A 5,000-nucleotide genomic window follows, 5' to 3' on the forward strand; every position below is an offset into this window, starting at 1 on the left:
AGGCGGTCTCCCATCCAAGTACTAACCAGGCCCGACCCTGCTTAGCTTCCGAGATCAGGCGAGATCGGGCGTTGCCAGGCTGGTATGGCCGTACGAAATAAGTTGACAACCATAGGCTACTTATCCATATACAGATTTAGCAATTGACAATGCAAGGTGGTCTCTCTCTCTCTGTCTCGTGTCAAAATGAAAACAGCTTCCAGCCCCTTTCATGAAGGACTACTTGTGCATATTGCAAGATGTCAGTTTCTAAGTGAATGAGCAAAAGAGCATACAGCACCTGGTATTCCCAGGCGGTCTCCCATCCAAGTACTAACCAGGCCCGACCCTGCTTAGCTTCCGAGATCAGACGAGATCGGGCGTTGCCAGGCTGGTATGGCTGTACGAAATAAGTTGACAACCATAGGCTACTTATCCATATACAGATTTAGCAATTGACAATGCAAGGTAGTCTCTCTCTCTCTCTCTCTCTCTCGTGTCAAAATGAAAACAGCTTCCAGCCCCTTTCATGAAGGACTACTTGTGCATATTGCAAGATGTCAGTTTCTAAGTGAATGAGCAAAAGAGCATACAGCACCTGGTATTCCCAGGCGGTCTCCCATCCAAGTACTAACCAGGCCCGACCCTGCTTAGCTTCCGAGATCAGACGAGATCGGGCGTTGCCAGGCTGGTATGGCCGTACGAAATAAGTTGACAACCATAGGCTACTTATCCATATACAGATTTAGCAATTGACAATGCAAGGTGGTCTCTCTCTCTCTCTCTCTCTCTCTCTCTCTCTCGTGTCAAAATGAAAACAGCTTCCAGCCCCTTTCATGAAGGACTACTTGTGCATATTGCAAGATGTCAGTTTCTAAGTGAATGAGCAAAAGAGCATACAGCACCTGGTATTCCAAGGCGGTCTCCCATCCAAGTACTAACCAGGCCCGACCCTGCTTAGCTTCCGAGATCAGACGAGATCGGGCGTTGCCAGGCTGGTATGGCCGTACGAAATAAGTTGACAACCATAGGCTACTTATCCATATACAGATTTAGCAATTGACAATGCAAGGTGGTCTCTCTCTCTCTCTCTCGTGTCAAAATGAAAACAGCTTCCAGCCCCTTTCATGAAGGACTACTTGTGCATATTGCAAGATTTCAGTTTCTAAGTGAATGAGCAAAAGAGCATACAGCACCTGGTATTCCCAGGCGGTCTCCCATCCAAGTACTAACCAGGCCCGACCCTGCTTAGCTTCCGAGATCAGACGAGATCGGGCGTTGCCAGGCTGGTATGGCCGTACGAAATAAGTTGACAACCATAGGCTACTTATCCATATACAGATTTAGCAATTGACAATGCAAGGTAGTCTCTCTCTCTCTCTCTCTCTCTCGTGTCAAAATGAAAACAGCTTCCAGCCCCTTTCATGAAGGACTACTTGTGCATATTGCAAGATGTCAGTTTCTAAGTGAATGAGCAAAAGAGCATACAGCACCTGGTATTCCCAGGCGGTCTCCCATCCAAGTACTAACCAGGCCCGACCCTGCTTAGCTTCCGAGATCAGACGAGATCGGGCGTTGCCAGGCTGGTATGGCCGTACGAAAGAAGTTGACAACCATAGGCTACTTATCCATATACAGATTTAGCAATTGACAATGCAAGGTGGTCTCTCTCTCTCTCTCTCTCTCTCTCTCTCTCTCTCTCTCGTGTCAAAATGAAAACAGCTTCCAGCCCCTTTCATGAAGGACTACTTGTGCATATTGCAAGATTTCAGTTTCTAAGTGAATGAGCAAAAGAGCATACAGCACCTGGTATTCCCAGGCGGTCTCCCATCCAAGTACTAACCAGGCCCGACCCTGCTTAGCTTCCGAGATCAGGCGAGATCGGGCGTTGCCAGGCTGGTATGGCCGTACGAAATAAGTTGACAACCATAGGCTACTTATCCATATACAGATTTAGCAATTGACAATGCAAGGTGGTCTCTCTCTCTCTGTCTCGTGTCAAAATGAAAACAGCTTCCAGCCCCTTTCATGAAGGACTACTTGTGCATATTGCAAGATGTCAGTTTCTAAGTGAATGAGCAAAAGAGCATACAGCACCTGGTATTCCCAGGCGGTCTCCCATCCAAGTACTAACCAGGCCCGACCCTGCTTAGCTTCCGAGATCAGACGAGATCGGGCGTTGCCAGGCTGGTATGGCTGTACGAAATAAGTTGACAACCATAGGCTACTTATCCATATACAGATTTAGCAATTGACAATGCAAGGTAGTCTCTCTCTCTCTCTCTCTCTCTCGTGTCAAAATGAAAACAGCTTCCAGCCCCTTTCATGAAGGACTACTTGTGCATATTGCAAGATGTCAGTTTCTAAGTGAATGAGCAAAAGAGCATACAGCACCTGGTATTCCCAGGCGGTCTCCCATCCAAGTACTAACCAGGCCCGACCCTGCTTAGCTTCCGAGATCAGACGAGATCGGGCGTTGCCAGGCTGGTATGGCCGTACGAAATAAGTTGACAACCATAGGCTACTTATCCATATACAGATTTAGCAATTGACAATGCAAGGTGGTCTCTCTCTCTCTCTCTCTCTCTCTCTCTCTCTCGTGTCAAAATGAAAACAGCTTCCAGCCCCTTTCATGAAGGACTACTTGTGCATATTGCAAGATGTCAGTTTCTAAGTGAATGAGCAAAAGAGCATACAGCACCTGGTATTCCAAGGCGGTCTCCCATCCAAGTACTAACCAGGCCCGACCCTGCTTAGCTTCCGAGATCAGACGAGATCGGGCGTTGCCAGGCTGGTATGGCCGTACGAAATAAGTTGACAACCATAGGCTACTTATCCATATACAGATTTAGCAATTGACAATGCAAGGTGGTCTCTCTCTCTCTCTCTCGTGTCAAAATGAAAACAGCTTCCAGCCCCTTTCATGAAGGACTACTTGTGCATATTGCAAGATTTCAGTTTCTAAGTGAATGAGCAAAAGAGCATACAGCACCTGGTATTCCCAGGCGGTCTCCCATCCAAGTACTAACCAGGCCCGACCCTGCTTAGCTTCCGAGATCAGACGAGATCGGGCGTTGCCAGGCTGGTATGGCCGTACTAAATAAGTTGACAACCATAGGCTACTTATCCATATACAGATTTAGCAATTGACAATGCAAGGTGGTCTCTCTCTCTCTCTCTCTCTCTCTCTCTCTCGTGTCAAAATGAAAACAGCTTCCAGCCCCTTTCATGAAGGACTACTTGTGCATATTGCAAGATTTCAGTTTCTAAGTGAATGAGCAAAAGAGCATACAGCACCTGGTATTCCCAGGCGGTCTCCCATCCAAGTATTAACCAGGCCCGACCCTGCTTAGCTTCCGAGATCAGACGAGATCGGGCGTTGCCAGGATGGTATGGCCGTACGAAATAAGTTGACAACCATAGGCTACTTATCCATATACAGATTTAGCAATTGACAATGCAAGGTAGTCTCTCTCTCTCTCTCTCTCTCTCGTGTCAAAATGAAAACAGCTTCCAGCCCCTTTCATGAAGGACTACTTGTGCATATTGCAAGATTTCAGTTTCTAAGTGAATGAGCAAAAGAGCATACAGCACCTGGTATTCCCAGGCGGTCTCCCATCCAAGTACTAACCAGGCCCGACCCTGCTTAGCTTCCGAGATCAGACGAGATCGGGCGTTGCCAGGCTGGTATGGCCGTACGAAATAAGTTGACAACCATAGGCTACTTATCCATATACAGATTTAGCAATTGACAATGCAAGGTGGTCTCTCTCTCTCTCTCTCTCTCTCTCTCGTGTCAAAATGAAAACAGCTTCCAGCCCCTTTCATGAAGGACTACTTGTGCATATTGCAAGATTTCAGTTACTAAGTGAATGAGCAAAAGAGCATACAGCACCTGGTATTCCCAGGCGGTCTCCTATCCAAGTACTAACCAGGCCCGACCCTGCTTAGCTTCCGAGATCAGACGAGATCGGGCGTTGCCAGGCTGGTATGGCCGTACTAAATAAGTTGACAACCATAGGCTACTTATCCATATACAGATTTAGCAATTGACAATGCAAGGTGGTCTCTCTCTCTCTCTCTCTCTCTCTCTCTCTCTCTCTCTCTCGTGTCAAAATGAAAACAGCTTCCAGCCCCTTTCATGAAGGACTACTTGTGCATATTGCAAGATTTCAGTTTCTAAGTGAATGAGCAACAGAGCATACAGCACCTGGTATTCCCAGGCGGTCTCCCATCCAAGTACTAACCAGGCCCGACCCTGCTTAGCTTCCGAGATCAGACGAGATCGGGCGTTGCCAGGCTGGTATGGCCGTACGAAATAAGTTGACAACCATAGGCTACTTATCCATATACAAATTTAGCAATTGACAATGCAAGGTAGTCTCTCTCTCGCTCTCTCTCATGTCAAAATGAAAACAGCTTCCAGCCCCTTTCATGAAGGACTACTTGTGCATATTGCAAGATGTCAATTTCTAAGTGAATGAGCAAAAGAGCATACAGCACCTGGTATTCCCAGGCGGTCTCCCATCCAAGTACTAACCAGGCCCGACCCTGCTTAGCTTCCGAGATCAGACGAGATCGGGCGTTGCCAGGCTGGTATGGCCGTACGAAATAAGTTGACAACCATAGGCTACTTATCCATATACAGATTTAGCAATTGACAATGCAAGGTGGTCTCTCTCTCTCTCTCTCTCTCTCTCTCTCTCTCGTGTCAAAATGAAAACAGCTTCCAGCCCCTTTCATGAAGGACTACTTGTGCATATTGCAAGATTTCAGTTTCTAAGTGAATGAGCAAAAGAGCATACAGCACCTGGTATACCCAGGCGGTCTCCCATCCAAGTACTAACCAGGCCCGACCCTGCTTAGCTTCCGAGATCAGACGAGATCGGGCGTTGCCAGGCTGGTATGGCCGTACGAAATAGGTTGACAACCATAGGTTACTTATCCATATACAGATTTAGCAATTGACAATGCAAGGTAGTCTCTCTCTCTCTCTCTCTCTCTCGTGTCAAAATGAAAAC

At 47.1% G+C, this 5,000-nt stretch overlaps 16 non-coding genes and 1 pseudogene across 16 annotated transcripts in view; all 17 read right to left on the minus strand.

Moving 5' to 3' along the window:
• The window catches only part of LOC146281159 (5S ribosomal RNA), a 119-nt gene extending 23 nt beyond the window's left edge, over window positions 1–96 (minus strand). The window contains exon 1 of the ribosomal RNA XR_014765441.1: window positions 1–96. This exon is cut by the window's left edge and continues 23 nt beyond it. This is a non-coding gene — a ribosomal RNA (5S ribosomal RNA).
• A 172-nt stretch (window positions 97–268) lies between these two features.
• On the minus strand, window positions 269–387 carry LOC146281160 (5S ribosomal RNA). The gene has a single exon (XR_014764493.1). It is a non-coding gene; the product is annotated as a 5S ribosomal RNA (ribosomal RNA).
• A 178-nt stretch (window positions 388–565) lies between these two features.
• Window positions 566–684, minus strand: LOC146281161 (5S ribosomal RNA). Its single transcript, XR_014764146.1, has one exon. It is a non-coding gene; the product is annotated as a 5S ribosomal RNA (ribosomal RNA).
• A 188-nt stretch (window positions 685–872) lies between these two features.
• Window positions 873–991, minus strand: LOC146281162 (5S ribosomal RNA). The gene has a single exon (XR_014765398.1). It is a non-coding gene; the product is annotated as a 5S ribosomal RNA (ribosomal RNA).
• A 172-nt stretch (window positions 992–1,163) lies between these two features.
• LOC146281163 (5S ribosomal RNA) lies at window positions 1,164–1,282 on the minus strand. The gene has a single exon (XR_014764147.1). It is a non-coding gene; the product is annotated as a 5S ribosomal RNA (ribosomal RNA).
• A 178-nt stretch (window positions 1,283–1,460) lies between these two features.
• On the minus strand, window positions 1,461–1,579 carry LOC146281164 (5S ribosomal RNA). The gene has a single exon (XR_014764148.1). It is a non-coding gene; the product is annotated as a 5S ribosomal RNA (ribosomal RNA).
• Window positions 1,580–1,773: 194 nt separating this feature from the next.
• Window positions 1,774–1,892, minus strand: LOC146281165 (5S ribosomal RNA). Its single transcript, XR_014765442.1, has one exon. It is a non-coding gene; the product is annotated as a 5S ribosomal RNA (ribosomal RNA).
• A 172-nt stretch (window positions 1,893–2,064) lies between these two features.
• On the minus strand, window positions 2,065–2,183 carry LOC146281166 (5S ribosomal RNA). Its single transcript, XR_014764494.1, has one exon. It is a non-coding gene; the product is annotated as a 5S ribosomal RNA (ribosomal RNA).
• Window positions 2,184–2,361: 178 nt separating this feature from the next.
• LOC146281167 (5S ribosomal RNA) lies at window positions 2,362–2,480 on the minus strand. The gene has a single exon (XR_014764149.1). It is a non-coding gene; the product is annotated as a 5S ribosomal RNA (ribosomal RNA).
• Window positions 2,481–2,668: 188 nt separating this feature from the next.
• LOC146281168 (5S ribosomal RNA) lies at window positions 2,669–2,787 on the minus strand. The gene has a single exon (XR_014765400.1). It is a non-coding gene; the product is annotated as a 5S ribosomal RNA (ribosomal RNA).
• Window positions 2,788–2,959: 172 nt separating this feature from the next.
• On the minus strand, window positions 2,960–3,078 carry LOC146281169 (5S ribosomal RNA). Its single transcript, XR_014765298.1, has one exon. It is a non-coding gene; the product is annotated as a 5S ribosomal RNA (ribosomal RNA).
• Window positions 3,079–3,264: 186 nt separating this feature from the next.
• Window positions 3,265–3,383, minus strand: LOC146281170 (5S ribosomal RNA). Its single transcript, XR_014764660.1, has one exon. It is a non-coding gene; the product is annotated as a 5S ribosomal RNA (ribosomal RNA).
• A 178-nt stretch (window positions 3,384–3,561) lies between these two features.
• LOC146281171 (5S ribosomal RNA) lies at window positions 3,562–3,680 on the minus strand. Its single transcript, XR_014764150.1, has one exon. It is a non-coding gene; the product is annotated as a 5S ribosomal RNA (ribosomal RNA).
• Window positions 3,681–3,862: 182 nt separating this feature from the next.
• On the minus strand, window positions 3,863–3,981 carry LOC146281172 (5S ribosomal RNA; annotated as a pseudogene).
• A 196-nt stretch (window positions 3,982–4,177) lies between these two features.
• On the minus strand, window positions 4,178–4,296 carry LOC146281173 (5S ribosomal RNA). The gene has a single exon (XR_014764151.1). It is a non-coding gene; the product is annotated as a 5S ribosomal RNA (ribosomal RNA).
• Window positions 4,297–4,470: 174 nt separating this feature from the next.
• LOC146281174 (5S ribosomal RNA) lies at window positions 4,471–4,589 on the minus strand. Its single transcript, XR_014764152.1, has one exon. It is a non-coding gene; the product is annotated as a 5S ribosomal RNA (ribosomal RNA).
• A 188-nt stretch (window positions 4,590–4,777) lies between these two features.
• Window positions 4,778–4,896, minus strand: LOC146281175 (5S ribosomal RNA). The gene has a single exon (XR_014765896.1). It is a non-coding gene; the product is annotated as a 5S ribosomal RNA (ribosomal RNA).
• Window positions 4,897–5,000: the final 104 nt, after the last annotated feature.

Source organism: Hypomesus nipponensis, chromosome 7, assembly GCF_054491055.1.
Source record: "Hypomesus nipponensis isolate SF chromosome 7, ASM5449105v1, whole genome shotgun sequence".
Classification (NCBI taxonomy): Eukaryota; Metazoa; Chordata; class Actinopteri; order Osmeriformes; family Osmeridae; genus Hypomesus; species Hypomesus nipponensis.